A 16,114-nucleotide genomic window follows, 5' to 3' on the forward strand; every position below is an offset into this window, starting at 1 on the left:
TTCCAAGTCCCACCAAAAATAACTCTATTGAGTTTTGCCCTCACTTCAAGTTTTCAATCTTTGAACTGTCCATTATAAAAAAATAAATTAATTATTTTAAATAAATAATGTAAATAATACTTGATATTGCTATTAACTTAAAAAAAAATTGAGATATACATCTTTGAGTCTTTGTTGTACATTCAATGGTTAATATTTTGCTGTTCACTTCAAATCTTCAATGATTTTTTTTCATATGCCTTATTTTGGTATGAAAAGAAAATTAGAATGAGAAGAGTAGAAGACCAAAAGTCTGCATAAATGTTTAAAAGATGTACTAGTACTACTTTAATTAATAATATGGGCTACTATTTATTGGGCTAGTATAATAGAACCATTTTTATTAATTATTAGAATGGGCTATTTGTTAACAAGAGTAACAATAATCCAAATATCCAATACATAGTACAATTTTTAATTACTTTAATTTATAAAATTCTGTAACTTATATTTTTTTAAATATTATATATAAAAAATATTTTATATTATTAATTATTATTATTTACTAATTTTTTAAAAAAAAAAATTGGGGAGTCCATGGCCACCTTAGGTCCCCCGTCCATTCGCCATTGATGAATATGATAGTTAATCCAAATAAATATGTAAGTACCCTATTTTTAAGAGTTTAGTGGTTATTTTATTTTTTAATTATTATTATTATTATTATTATTATTATTATTATTATTATTATTATTGATAGTGTTATTATAGACTAAAAGTTAGTTATAATAATTGATTTGAGTGTACAAAGTTAATATAAATATGGTAGTTAGTCTAAATAAATATTTAAGTACTCTGTTTTTAAGAGTTTAGTGGCTATTTTATTTTTTAATTATTATTATTATTATTGAGAGAGTTATATGTTTACATGATAGTGTTATTATAATGATAGTGTTATTATGGAGTAAAAGTCAATTATAATAATAGATTTGAGTGTAATAAGTTAATATGAACATGATAGTTAGTCTAAATAAACATGTGGATATCCTGTTTTTAAGAGTTTAGTGACTATTTTATTTTTTTAATTATTATTATTATTATTATTATTATTATTATTATTATTATTGAAATAGTTATATGATTACTGATAGTGTTATTATAGACTAAAAGTTAGTTATAATAATTGATTTGAATGTACTAATCCAAATATGGTGTGATGCAATTACAAACCTACATTGGCATACTCTGGAAATTCTGGAGCATTCATTGTATCGAGATCCAAAGCGCGCATAAAAGACGGTTCTTCAAATGGATGCTCGCTCGCTAGTGCATTTGCGACGTCTTCTACGTCTAACTCAATGTTGCAGTCCTCTTATTCCTCGTCTGCCGGATCAACGAAATCGTGATTGCCTTCATATTCCTTTTCGCTGTCATTGTTATAAGTTATAACTTTCCCAATCGAAATCATGATCATGTTGTTCCACGTATTCGGTAATTGGTCGAACTCCACATACAGCTCAATAACAAACATTTGTGATTGGGCTTGATAGTAGATTGAGAACATTTCTTGCAGACTTGTATCATTATTGATGCACATCGCATGAAATTGAACGAACCCACCGAATACTAATATAGGTCGTTTGTATAAAATATTTGTCATCCTCTTTGGCATATGAGGATCTATATTTTGACAAATATAACTCTTAAATTCTTAAAAACAAATAAAATTTGACCATTATAATAAAAGAAAGAACAGATATACAAGAATTATTATTAAACTACTCTTCCACCTTAACCCATGACAACAATAAAGAAGTCTTATGGCCCAAAAAAATTGCAATCCACGCACCCTCTTTTTATCGCGCTCTACGCAATTTTTTGAAGATCGCTGCTCAAGCACAGCATCTCCTTTTATATTTTTGCCGTCGGCAGCTCAAGTTCCGCCGCACGCATCTTCCTCTGCGTTACAAACGCGTTTTCCTCAACAATTTCATCAGAACTTATCCAAGTTGTGGATTATTGACATTTTCCATCCACCAGTTTGCGGGGGCGTATTAAACTACTCTTCCACCTTAACCCATGACAACAATAAAGAAGTCTCGTAACCCACAAATTCAGCCCAACAGAATACATCAATTCAATTACAAATTTAGTCTTTATTATCTTATCTTATCTTATCTTTATGTTATCTTCTTATCTTATCTTTACTTTTACTTTCGTAGGCAATGCACTATATATATTTAGTTTTACTCTCATAGTTTACAACATTATTCAATTCAATTCAATCAATCAATCAACAATCAATAAAATTTCTTCATCTATTCTTTTCCTATTCTTTCACAATTTTATCAATTATTACACATAAATATCACACCTTCACCCATTTCAGATAAAATTTGATCATTATAATAAATTTTAAAACTAATATTATTATTCATTTTTGTCATCACGAAAATTATATTTCTATTATAATTTTTAACACGAATTAACGAAATATCATAGTATCAAAATGAAATAACTATATAACTAAAATAAACAAAAAAAACTTACCAAAAAACAAACAACAAAAAAATTGTTTGCACACAAAAAAAAGAAAAACAATAAAAAGAATAAGAAGTAGAAAAAGAACATTAAAAAGAGAAAAAGAGATCGAAAATTGCAAGACATTACATTCATGCACACACCCTATATATAGAGAAGCTAATAAACAAATCGTGACTCACATTTATGAATTAAATAATTTCAAAATTAACAAAAAAGGAAATCGGATATTATGCTAATAAAAAAGGAAATCGTCACTCATGTTTGAGGTGTGTGTGTCAGAGTACGTGTGTGTGCGTGATCATTTCTATGTATTGAGTTATTGTCACTTCTTTATGCTTATGTTTCTGTCAACTAATAATACTAAAGGAATAATGCTTTATTTGCCTAAACTAAAAATTCTAAATTGCTTATTATTTTGAAATGATTGTTTTTCAGTTGACCCTCAATAACATAAATCACTGTTTTTATCACAGATTTACTCTCTTCAACGTACCGCATAGTTTTTTCATTCTTAAGAAGCCATCAAAGGTATATCTCTTTCTAATTACAAACTCTATCTTATGTAAAACTCTTAAGAATATGATGTGTTGATGGATAAATTAAAGGAAATCAGGCAAGCCATCAACACTTTAATTTGGAGGATTATTCCTTTTTCCTCTTAATTACACTTTGTAATTCTGTAAATTTATCTTAATCAACTACTTATAGTAATAAAAAAAAAAAAGAAGAGGAAGAAGAAGAAAGAAGGCATAAAGTAGAAAAGTAGTTTCATTTTGAATTTGTCCCTTGTTAGTTAGGATTATCTTTAAGAAACTTGCTTAAATTTCCTGTTGTTTGCTATTGCCATATATTTGTCTTCTGCAAAGAATTGAGCCTCCACTTTCTATGTCTAGTTGAATGTCTATAGTGTCTTTATGCATTTGAAGCTGGCACTATCTCCTTTAAACTATTGATACTACACGATACTACAGTCTGTGGATTGTGTGAGTGCATGAGTCTTGGAAACTGATTTGAAGAATGCACATATACTCTTTGATTGGCTCTTAGTTATAAACTCCTTTCCTTCATAATTCTTGTTGAAATATCTTATTAGTTTAAACTCCTTTCCTTCATGATTCTTGGTGAAAGACTAAAGGATTCATCTTGTTGATTTGATGAAAATGATTTTGAAGGGAGACAGAGAGCCTGTGTGATCATTTGCAATATGTATTTGTTTCCATTTCTTTCTGATTATATTTGTGTGATCTAATCATATCAAGGGAATAATACTTTATTTGCCTTAACTAGAAAGTCCTAAAATACTTATTATTTTGAAATGCATGCTTTTCTCAGTTCACCCTTAATAACATGAAGTCACTGTTTTTATCACAAATTCGCTCTCTTTTAAAGTACCTCACAGTTTTTCATGCTTTAGAAGCCATCAAAGATATATCTTTCTCTAATTACGAACTCTGTTATATAATACTTCTAAGAATATGATGTGTTGATGGATATACTTGAGTGTTTGATATGAACCAATTTCTTTACTTGATAGTTTCTAATTCTCTTAGTCTGAAACATAAAGTACTAAATTTTCAGAAATAGATTTTAGCTTGTTAGAATGACGGTTGAAGAATGCACCAAAAAGCAGATCATTGACATCTAGTTTAAGCATCAAGTTTAATCAGTTATTTTTCCACTTAACACCATCTTTCTTTGTATTTTGTATGATGCAGGCATTGAACCAATGACCGCTCCGAAACATGGAGAAAATAGAAATAAAACTTTACATGTGTTGGTTGGTCTACTTTATATATGTTAGTGTTTTATATTCATATTATCTTTCTTACTGTGTATTCTTTTCAAATTGGGTATGTTCCCAACAAGACATAAAAGTACAATAAGACTAGATCTAGGTATGGAGTATGATTAGTGACACAGACACACACAGATATATATATATATATATATATATATATATATATATATATATATATATATATATAAGTGATCTCTTTTTTGTCTCACTAGAATAACACAACAATAAAAGCCACACACATATTAAAAAAAAAAACCCCCCCACACACACACTATATATATTTTTTTTTTGGTGACACACACTATATATATATGAAAGTGATCTCTCTTTTGTCGGATTTTTTTCAGAAAAAAAATCCTATTTTTCCAAAAATTATTTTTAAACTTTAATTCTCCAAATACGATTTTTTTTTTTTGTATAGAGCAAGTTCGTCTAATCCCTTGACGAACTTTCTTTAATTTTTTTCAATCTCACATTTTTAATCCATTATCATCATCTCCAAATAGTATATAGGAGTACACACAAATACACAGATAACAAGCATGGCTTCTTTAAGAAATTTTTTAATTATAAATTAAAAAAAATAAAAAGTATAAATAATCAACAATATTTTTGAAAAATGTGTGAACAATGTGAATTAATAGGGTTAAAAGAGTAAATTAATCTTAAATTTAATTAGTAGCATTAAATTAGAGTGTAGTGTATTTTTATTTGATTGGTGGTTGTTCATGTTGTTCAAGATAGTCATTGTTCACCTAGCACTAGCACTCTCCTAAAAAAATTAAGTCATATTTAACAATAACAATTATTATCGTCATCTCCAAAAATATACAGATACACCGGAATAAGTCATATTTAACCAGAATTTCACTAACAACAAAGCTGTATTCTACTAAGTCAGTGTAGTTATATGGATTAAATGAGGTTATTGCACTCTATTAGACATCATGTCTATATATTCAACCAAAATATGCTTACATTTCTTTTAATAAGTTCTTTCAAAATTTTCTTGGGTCTTTCTCTATCTTAGTCAGCAGCTTATTTCGATTGTTATTTTCTTTCTTTTAATACCTTTTTCTATTTGAATATCGCATTCTTAATTCTCAATATATGGATCAAATTAATCTCTAAGTTTAAAGTAAAATGAAAAATGCTAGACATACATGCTCAACGATTGAAATTGTCATACAAATCCTATATTTCAAAAAATAAATAAATAAATAATAAATATATGCTTAAAGACAAGCACTGCCCTTATCATAACTTTGTACCTAAAGAATATTGCTATTTAACGAAAGCCAGCTTCTTTTACAAGATATCATGCATTCTCTGCTAGAATGCGAGAACTTAAAGACAAAAATTGAGTTTGAACAGCAAAATCGATTCCGATCTGTAAGTTTTGTTAAATTCATTTTGGCAGAAGCTCCACGATATTTATACCTGTGCATTCAATTAATATTCTTGCAATTGGAGGGGAGAAGGAACAAAGTTGACCACAAAGTTTGAGTAAAACTCTTCCTAGAACATATCAATAACCAAAAGCGGCCACATTTTAGTGAGCTTTTGGATGAGAATATACTATGGAATGCAATACCTAGAAGTCTCAAGGTACATCAAATGTGATAACCATGTCTACCATAGAGCGAAGATGAAAGCATCAAGTAATCTGAGAATCAGACAAAGATGGTAAAAATAAGCCATGCCGGGGAAACCATTATTCGCATTCAACAATTTGTAAACTGTAAACGGGAAAAATTACACCCTAAAGAAAAAGAAAACTCACCAAACAGAACAATAGTAAACATCCAATTTCTTGTCTTGTTTTGTCACAACACACAGCACAGTAAGTGAAAATCTAAGGAGGAAGAAGGAATCCTGCTAATATAACTGAATTGACTAGCATTGCATGACGTGTGATATTCAATAATTTTATGTCGTCTAAACCAACCAACCTTATGAGCAGCAGCATCAACTTTGGCGAGTCCTTTGGCTGTGAATGTCCTTATAGTAGCATATCATTGCTATGAATAAGAGAATCGCATTGGCTGTGACGAACCACAAGAAGTGATCAGCCACGATCCACAAGATGGCTTCGAAAGCAATGAGAGTGGAACAGATCAGGAGAGTAGCAGTCACCCAGCTGGGATTGGGTGTTCTTGAAGCAACCAGAGAGCAGAATTTAGCAATGTGGTAAACCAACATTGCTAACAAGTGCTCTTCGTAGGGATTAACAGGTAAAGCTTCACGCAGAATTGCAGTTGCATCTTCAACCAACTTGACAAGATTGTGTAAGCTGCCACCTACTTCACTGCAAGATTAGCGCACATTAGTATGATTAGCAACTGGTAACCGTGTCTGTGAGACTATGACTGAGAGTTATGATTTTCAGATTTTGGATGGATTCAAATTTTGGTTTCATAAAGTTTTTATTTTTGAAAATGAAAGCTGTCTTTTAAAAAGTAAAAGTGATAGGTTTTTAAGATATGTATTTGGTAAAATTAAATTAAAAATTATTTTTAATAAGTAAAAATACTACAATTATATTTAATAAAATAATTTTAAAATTAAAAAAAATTATAATAGACAGAAATATAAAATTTAAATTTAAAAGTTAATTAATTTAAAAAATTATATTAAATTTTTTAATTTTGATAAATATAAATCAACTTTAGAAAAATTTTACTTTAGTATTTTTAAAATTATTTCCGTCTTATAAATTAAAAATTACAAGCACAGATATATGATCTTTTCAATTTATCAAACATAAAATAAAAAATTTGTGTTATATCTCTTCAAAAACTTTATCAAATCAAATTCAAATATACAGTAAAATCTTTTATTATTATTATTATTATTATTTGAATAATAAAACAAATAAATCTGAAAAAAAGTTGATGAATTTATAAATTATAAGGAAAAATATTAAACAAATATTTCAAAAATTGAAATGCTAAATTTATAGATTTTAAAATATTATAATATTAGATACGATTAATCTCTTTGTTAGAAATTTATAATTTTTCAAAGATTTTCAAAAAATCTTATAAATCCTTTGTAAAATTCTTTAAACTAGGGGCAGGGGAAAACCATATCACTATATCAGCAAAGAACGGAAATAAATACACGAGAGCAGCTTTACACAAGAAGCAAATGGTAATCTCTCCTCAATAATTCCTTTTAAAAAAATGCTTGCTTTTTCGGATATATTTTACTATAATTTTTGGAAAAAAAATAATACTAATATTAATATTAATAATTATTATAAGAATAAATTAATGCAACAATCACCAAGCACAATGATTAATCTAAAAAATTTAACATACCTATGGCATCCGGTTCGAATTTTAAGAAGATAAAAACAAATAAATTTTTTCGATAATATATGAAGATTTTAACCTTTTTTTTTACTTTTGTAAAAATAGAAAAGTTTACCAGACATTTAGTTATATATTAGCACAAAAAAAAATTTCACTCAAATATAAATATGGGTGACAAGACAAAAAGGTCAATAACAATTGAATTATACCAAAACTACTGTTTTACAAAATAGTTATAATATTTTAAGAGTAGAAATCGAAATCCTTTCCTCAACAAAGCATGGGATGAATTGTCATTAATTGTCAACGTTAGTGAGTCATCTAACAAATTATTATCAATTTACCATTCACTTTGAGCAATTATGATACGTGTAGATAAAAAATTAATTACTAAATTATTTATTTATATAAAATATATGTTAATAATATATATATATATATATATATATATATATATAATTTGATAACTAATTTTTAATTTGTATATAGTATTTTTGCACTTTGAGAATGTTTTTTGAAGGATTTGCTTAAGGTTGTTGTTTAATACTTGTTGACTTTTGCCAGTTAAAACTTAAAAGCCAAGTCACCCAAGGTAGATTTGTTAAAGAAAAATTAAAACAAAAAAATAGTAAAATAAAAAAATAAATTAGTTATTATTAAATTTATAATTTTATAATATATAATTTTATTTCTTGATTTATGATCGATTAATTTTTTTTATCAACCTACTTAAGTTTCATCCAAACTTTTTGCACATAAAATACTAATAAGTGTAAAATATTTTTTATTTTTCTTAATTTTCATTATATCAAATATTTTGTGTGACTTTCAAAATGATTGACTGGTCCTATACACGCTGCTTTGGATATTAAATAATAATTGATTTTCATGGTGAACTGGACAACTGATGAGTAAGTAATATCCCAACTTAAACGGGTCAATTTAATTAGATTATCAGAAAGTTGGTCACTAGACATGTCTGATTTATATATTAAAAGAAAACGGTTGAGAACAAATCTAAAATGGGTTAAAAAAATAGGTAAATCCGATGCTTTTTAGCAATGAATTAGTTTAGATTAATATAAAATTAAAAATTTTAATTTTTAGAAATATAATTTATATAAAAATAATTTATTTTATTACATTTAATTATTTAAATATCTAACTTATTAATTTAATAACCAAATCGATTTATAGAACCTGAGTAATATACAAATCATTTTAAGCATTTGTTTTCTTAGAAGAAGAAAAAAAAACATAGTCACCTCTTGGAAAGCTATATTTACTAAATAAAATTATGGATTTTGTTAGGTAGACAATAATTTTTGTGAATAATATGAATAATAAACTTAAAATTTAATTTAATAAAATAAAAATATACTATATTTTTAAATTAATCATCTAAATTTTAATATTAAAATAATCATTTACACATCTAATAAATTAAACATCTAATATATTTATTATTCAAATTATTTATTATTTTCGTTGTCTACGGATACTTGTTAGTTGTTACTAATATACTACTACCGGAGAAGAGATTTGAGTTCGATTCTTGAAAATATAATTGTATATACTTTAATTTTTAAAATTTTACAGATTTTACTGGCAGCTCGTTAATCATTACGGTTTTATTCTTTAAAAAAATTATTATTATTTTATTTCTATATCATGTTAAGCGACACTATAAACCAACCAATCGTTACACTATATCATTTATAAATTAGCAAGAGATCAGTGTGATCTTAGTTATTTGGAAGTCACAATATCTATTTTCTATTTTCAAATCCAAAAAACGTATCAAGACATGGACTAAAATTGACAATATTTTTAAACATAAAACTTATCTAAACCTAAAAAACCCTAAACCCCTTAAAGTTAAAATAATAAATAAATAAATAGACAGAAAAAGAAAGGCTCTCCTTTTCCCACTCCTCTGGATGCCAGACGTTGAAATTTGCATTGTTGATGCGGCGCTTGTGGACAGTGTTCTACTCTTGTTCAAATGATTCGCTTTTTCTTTCTAGAAACTGTGACTCTGCATCTATATTTGTTTATTTTATGCATTGTTTATCATTACTTAAATTTGATGGATATGTTCCAGATTATTAATTACCTGCTCCTAAGTTTCAAGTTTTAACAAGTATATAACCGGAGAGAAATGAGAAGATACATAGAGATCATGGAGTCGAAGGAGTCGCTTTACCTGACAGCCATGACCGGTATTGCTTGTATAGCTCTGTGGAAGACGAAATTGAGCCTCAGAGAGAGAGAGAGAGAGAGAGAGAGAGAGAGAGAGAGAGAGAGAGAGAGAGAGAGAGAGAGAGAGAGAGAGAGAGAGAGAGAGAGAGAGAGAGAGAGAGAGAGAGAGAGAGAGAGAGAGAGAGAGAGAGAGAGAGAGAGAGAGAGAGAGAGAGAGAGAGAGAGAGAGGCATGCGCCAGATATACTATTCAATCTCATTTCAGTGAAGGCATTGGATCAAGAGGGATATTGCACTTCCTTTGGTAGTGGAAAATGCAAGATTATCAAAGGGGCTTTCATTGTTGCTAGAGAAGACAATAGTCTTACTACTCTCTACCGGTTGCAAGCAAAGTTGTGCAAAGAAGATGTGAATGTAGCTGATGATTCCTCTTTTTTGTGGCATATACGTCTTGGTCACTTGAGCGAGAAAGGACTAAGCGTCTTGGCCAAGAAGCACTCACTTCCAGTGAAAGGTACAACTTTAAATACTTGCACTCATGGTTTTGTTGGAAAGCATGCTAGAGTATCATTTCATAATTCTGGACCTCATAGGAGATCACATGTTCTAGATTTAGTTCACACTGATGTTTGCACTATGGATGCTAAGACACTAGGTGGTGCATCATATTTTGTTACTTTTATTAATGATTATTCTCGAAAAGTGTGGGCTTTTGTTTTGAAATCTAAAGACCAGGTGCTCGGTATCTTCAAACACTTTCATGCAAGTGTTGAAAGAGAAACAGGAAGGAAATTGAAATGTGTTCGAGCAGATAATGGTAGTGAATATAGGGGTCCGTTTGAAGAGTATTGTAAAGGACATGGGATCAAGCTTGAGAAGACGGTTCCTAAGACTCCTTAACATAATGGAGTTGCAGAGAGAATGAATCGCATTATCAATGATAGAGTCAGGTGTATGCTCTCTCATGCAAAGTTGCCTAAATCCTTTTGGGGTGAAGCAATGAGGACTGCAGTAGATTTGATCAACCTTTCTCCTTCAGTTCCACTGAATGGTGATGTTCCAGAGAAAGTTTGGAGAGGGAAAGATGTCTCCTATAGTCACTTGCGAGTGTTTGGCTGCAGGGCTTTTGTTCACATTCCAAGAGATGAAAGGTCTAAACTTGATGGGAAGTCAAAGCAGTGTATCTTCATGGGTTATGGTCACGAAGACTTTGGTTACAGATTATGGGATCCGGTGAGCAAGAAGATAATTAGAAGCCGAGATGTGATTTTTCTTGAAGACCAAACTATTGAAGATCTTGAGAAGACAGATAAGCCAACAGTAACTGTTAGACGTTCTGTTGATGATGAACCTGGTCCTTCCACTAGACCTCCTATTGACGGGGGAGATGTACAAGTTGATAATGATGGTGATGATTTGCATGATGAACCTACACCTCAACCTGAGGTGCCAGATGTTGATGTTCCACCTGAACCACCAATTGAGCTTGAATTGAGAAGATCTACTAGAGAGCGTCATCCTTCTCAGAAATACTCTCCTCATGAGTATGTGATGAATACTAAGACTGGGGAGCCAGAGAGCTACCAGGAAGTTATGTCTGACGAGCATAAAGAAGATTGGTTGAAGGCCATGCAAGAGGAAATGAAATCCTTGCATGAGAATCATACTTTTGAATTGGTGAAGTTGCCGAAGGGTAAGAGAGCATTCAAGAATAAATGGGTGTTCAAATTGAAAGCGGATGAAAGTGTCTCACGGCCAAGGTACAAAGCTCGATTGGTTGTGAAAGGCTTTGAGCAAAAGAAATGTATTGATTTTGAGGAGATTTTCTCTCCAGTTGTGAAGATGTCCTCTATTCGAGTTGTGCTTGGATTGGCAGCTAGCTTGAATTTAGAGGTTGAGCAGCTTGATGTGAAGACTGCATTTCTTCACGGTGACATAGATAAAGAAATCTATATGGAGCAACCAGAGGGTTTCGAAGTTAAAGGAAAGGAGCATCTTGTATGCAAGTTGAAGAAGAGCTTATATGGGCTGAAGCAAGCGCCAAGGCAGTGGTACACGAAGTTTGATTCCTTCATGGAAGGTCATGGGTACAGTAAGACTCCTTCTGATCATTGTGTATATGTTAAGAAATTCTCTGATGGTGATTTTATAATTCTCTTGCTTTATGTTGATGACATGTTGATTGTTGGTCATAACACTAAGAAGATTGAAAGTCTTAAGAAAAACTTGAACAGATCCTTTGCTATAAAGGATTTGGGTCCTGCAAAGAAAATCCTTAGTATGAGTATCACTCGTTAATAGGAAGAATTGAAAACTGTGGTTGTCGCAGCAGAAGTATATTGAGAAGGTTTTAGAGAGGTTTAGCATGAGTAATTCCAAATCAGTTAGTACTCTACTTGCTAGTCATTTCAAGCTGAGTTCGCAGCAATGTCCTACAAGTGAGAAAGAGAAAGCGGAAATGAAGAAGATTCCATATGCATCTGCAGTTGGCAGTTTGATGTATGCTATGGTTTGCACCAGGCCGAATATTGCTCATGCCGTTGGAGTTGTTAGTCGGTTTCTCTCTAATCCTGGCAAGGAACACTGGCAAGCAGTGAAGTGGATTCTCATATACCTTAATGGTACTTCCAGAGTTTGTTTATGCTTTGGGAGTGGCCAACCTGTGTTGGATGGTTACACAGATGCGGATATGGCTGGGGATCTTGATTCAAGGAAGTCTACTTCTGGTTATATGATGACTTTTGCAGGGGGAGCTGTGTCGTGGCAATATCGACTTCAGAAATGTGTTGCTTTGTCTACTACAGAGGCAGAATACATTGCTGTTGTTGAAGCTTCTAAGGAACTCTTGTGGATGAAAAAATTTCTACAAGAGTTAGGCATCAATCAAGAGAAGTTTGTGTTATTCTGTGACAGTCAGAGTGCTATCCATCTCAGTAAGAATCCGACGTTTCATTCCAGATCAAAGCACATAGAGGTGAGGTATCATTGGATACGTCAAGCGCTTGAGATGAAGTCATATGCACTTGAGAAGATCCATACTGATAATAATGGTTCAGATATGATGACTAAGAGTTTACCTGCAGTGAAGTTTGATTCCTGCAAAGAGAAGGCGGGCTTGGTGAAGCAGCCTAACCCCACTTGAGTTGGTGAGGGGGAGATTTGTTGGTGGATCCCCAACCAAGTGGGGCCCACAAGTTTTTAAAACAAAAAAAAAAAAGAAATAAAGAGAGAAAGTGGCTAAGCCACGGTGTGAGAGTGAGAGAGAGTTGGATCTTTTCTTTTTTGAAAAGAAAGAAAGAAACAGAGAGCATCGGCGTCGAGGAAGAAGAAAATTGGGGAAAAGGGCATGTCAACCTTGATCACATTGACTTGGTAAACTTGCTCCATTTCTTATGAAATTTTAGTATGTTATTCTTGGTGTAGAGATGAACATTAGGATATAATTTGTTAGTTGTATTGCCTTCTCTTTTGCTTGATTTGAGATACCCACTTTGTGGAGGGTTTATGTTAATTTCCATCAGTTTTGATGATGTATTTTGTTGATTGTTGAGATGTCCTAGTGTCACTAGGAAGACTGTTTGTGTACCCATTATTCTGATAGTGGAAGTTTTTTCTGGACTAGGTCCCGTGGGTTTTTTGTCCCTCTTTTGGGGGTTTTTCCATGTTAAAAATTCTGGTGTCTGATTATTTAATTTCTGCCATTATATATGTTGCTTGGAGTATCTTTAGTGTTGTCCATTTAATTGCACAGATTGTAGGAAAAATTAATTTTGGTGCTTCTGCTGTTAGACAGATTCTTGTTTTTAAACCGGTGTTGAGTTTTCCCAACAGAGAGCGTGTGTGATCATTTTCAATATGTATTTATTTCCATTTCGATGTTCTTATATTTGTGTGATCTAATAATATTGAGGGAATAATACTTTATTTGCCTTAACTAGAAAGTCCTAAAATGCTTATTATTTTGAACTTCATGCTTTTCTCAGTGGACCCTGAATACATGAAGTCACTGGTTTTTATCACAATTCGCTGTCTTTCAAAGTACCTCGTAGTTTTCCATGCTTCAGAAGCCATTAAAGGTATATATCTCTCTACTTACGAACTCTGTTATATAGTACTTCTAAGAATATGATGTATTGATGGATAAACTTGAGTATTTGATATGAACCAGTTTCTTTTACTTGATAGTTTCTATTTCTATGAGCCTAAAACATGAAGTACTAAATTCTCAGAAACAGATTTTAGCTTGTTAGAATGGCTGCACCAAAAGGCAGATCATCTAGTCTACCAGCATCAAACATGTTTAAGCATCAAGTTTAACCAGTTATTTTCCACTTAACACCATCTTTGTTTGTATTTTGTATGATGCAGGCATTGAACCAACGACCACTCCCAATCATGGAGAAATCATAAATAAAACTTTACATATGTTGGTTGGTCTACTTTATATATGTTAGTGTTTTATATTCATATCATCTTTCTTACTATATATTCTTTCCAAATTGAGTATTTTCCCAACAAGACATAAGAGTATAATAAGACTAGGCCTACGTGTGGAGTATGATTAGTCTCATAGAATCTCTGCTGATGAAAGTTGGCAGTAGTCACTAACTGTTGCAAACGGGTATGGTAACTGCCTAAGGGTCAAAAGACTTGTATACACTTCTATAGCTTGCTTAGGAAGCCATCTACCTTCCCCACATTATATATATGATAAGTGATCTCTCTTTGTCTCACTAGAATAACACAACAATAACAGCAACAAAGCTGTATTCTACTAGGTCAACTTGGTTATATGGAACAAATGAGGCCATTGCCCCCTGTTGGACATCATGTCTATATACTCAACCAAATTATGCTTACATTTCTTTTAATAATTTCTTTCAGAATTTTCTTGGGTCTTTCTCTACCCTAGTCAGCAGCTTATCTCATAGAGTCAGTGCAATAACTCTATGGATAATATTATATATCCAAGTCTTTTTATGAATTAAGTCTAACTAAGTTAAACAATAAGATTTAGAATAATACTAGTCATAACTGATTTTTGTTATGTTAAATCAATTTGGTTGGACTTAGTTAACAAAAAAATTTAAATGTGTAGCATTATTCTAAGTGTGCATATATATATATATATATATATATATATATATATATATATATATATATTTCAATCGTTATTTTCTTTCTTTTGATATCTTTCCCTATTTAAATATCGCATTCTTAATTCTTAATTATGGAACAAATAGATCTCTAAGTTCAAAGTAAAATGAAAAATGCTGGACATACATGCTCAACGATTGAAATTACCATACAAATTCTATATTCCATAAAATAAATAAATAAATAAATATATGCTTAAAGACAATCATTGCCCTTATCACAAACTATTTTAATTAACGACACAAACGTAAAGACATATGCTCCTGCATTATTGTTCCTTTTGCAACCAATCTAAATAACAGACTGCTTATGTATGTGCTCATCTGTCATTGTAGCAGTTTAACACTAGCTCATATGACACTAAAGTAGGTGACAAACTCAATTTGGTATCTTAAGAGACTTAATTTGATCCCTCAATTGAGTAAATTTTATGGTAGATGACTCGCTATAGATGACTGAGGGAATACATTGAGACTAAATTGATTCCCACACTTTTAGTGAAATATCAACAAGCCATTGAGACTTAATTTTACTGCACACATAAGTGTTACGTTAACTAGATTGGTGACAAAAATACCAAATTAATTCATGGTTATAAAATTAATTCATGGTAGAAACTAAACATGTTCAAAAACTCAAGGAACCAAATTGAGTCTTATCCCCATCTTTCTTATAAAATTTTTCCCAAATTGGGTATTTTCCCAACAAAACCAGACATAAGAATACATAATAGACTAGGCCTGAGCAGTAAAATTAGTGTCCTAAAACTCTATAGAAGATACAAGCTCTCGTAATGACAGCTGGCATTAACGGCTGCTAACAGTCACTGTAACTGCCCAAGGGTCAAAAGACTGTTATACCACTCCATAGATTGCTTAGCAAGCCATCCATCTTCCCTAATATATATTATGTCGTATAACATATTCAACATCATAATCAAAATATCAGTTCATAATAGTAACATGTTCTCACTCAAAATGAAGCAACTTGAATTGAATCTTAGAAATAAATAAGATATCACCATATCTTAGAATATCAACAAATATCTTAGATCATCTCTTAGGATTAGGTTTGATACTTACCATTCTTTCAGAATTATTTCCTCATATAATTACGAT

The 16,114-nt window shown here is 30.9% G+C and overlaps 1 long non-coding RNA gene across 1 annotated transcript; it reads left to right on the forward strand.

Annotated features, from left to right (window-relative positions):
• The first annotated feature begins 13,103 nt into the window (after positions 1 to 13,103).
• On the forward strand, positions 13,104 to 14,736 carry LOC110269129 (uncharacterized). The gene is made up of 3 exons (XR_002358246.2): positions 13,104 to 13,211; positions 13,823 to 13,915; positions 14,208 to 14,736. It is a non-coding gene; the product is annotated as an uncharacterized LOC110269129 (long non-coding RNA).
• Positions 14,737 to 16,114: the final 1,378 nt, after the last annotated feature.

This window comes from Arachis ipaensis, chromosome B1 (assembly GCF_059453495.1).
Source record: "Arachis ipaensis isolate K30076 ecotype BB chromosome B1, ASM5945349v1, whole genome shotgun sequence".
Taxonomy (NCBI): Eukaryota; Viridiplantae; Streptophyta; class Magnoliopsida; order Fabales; family Fabaceae; genus Arachis; species Arachis ipaensis.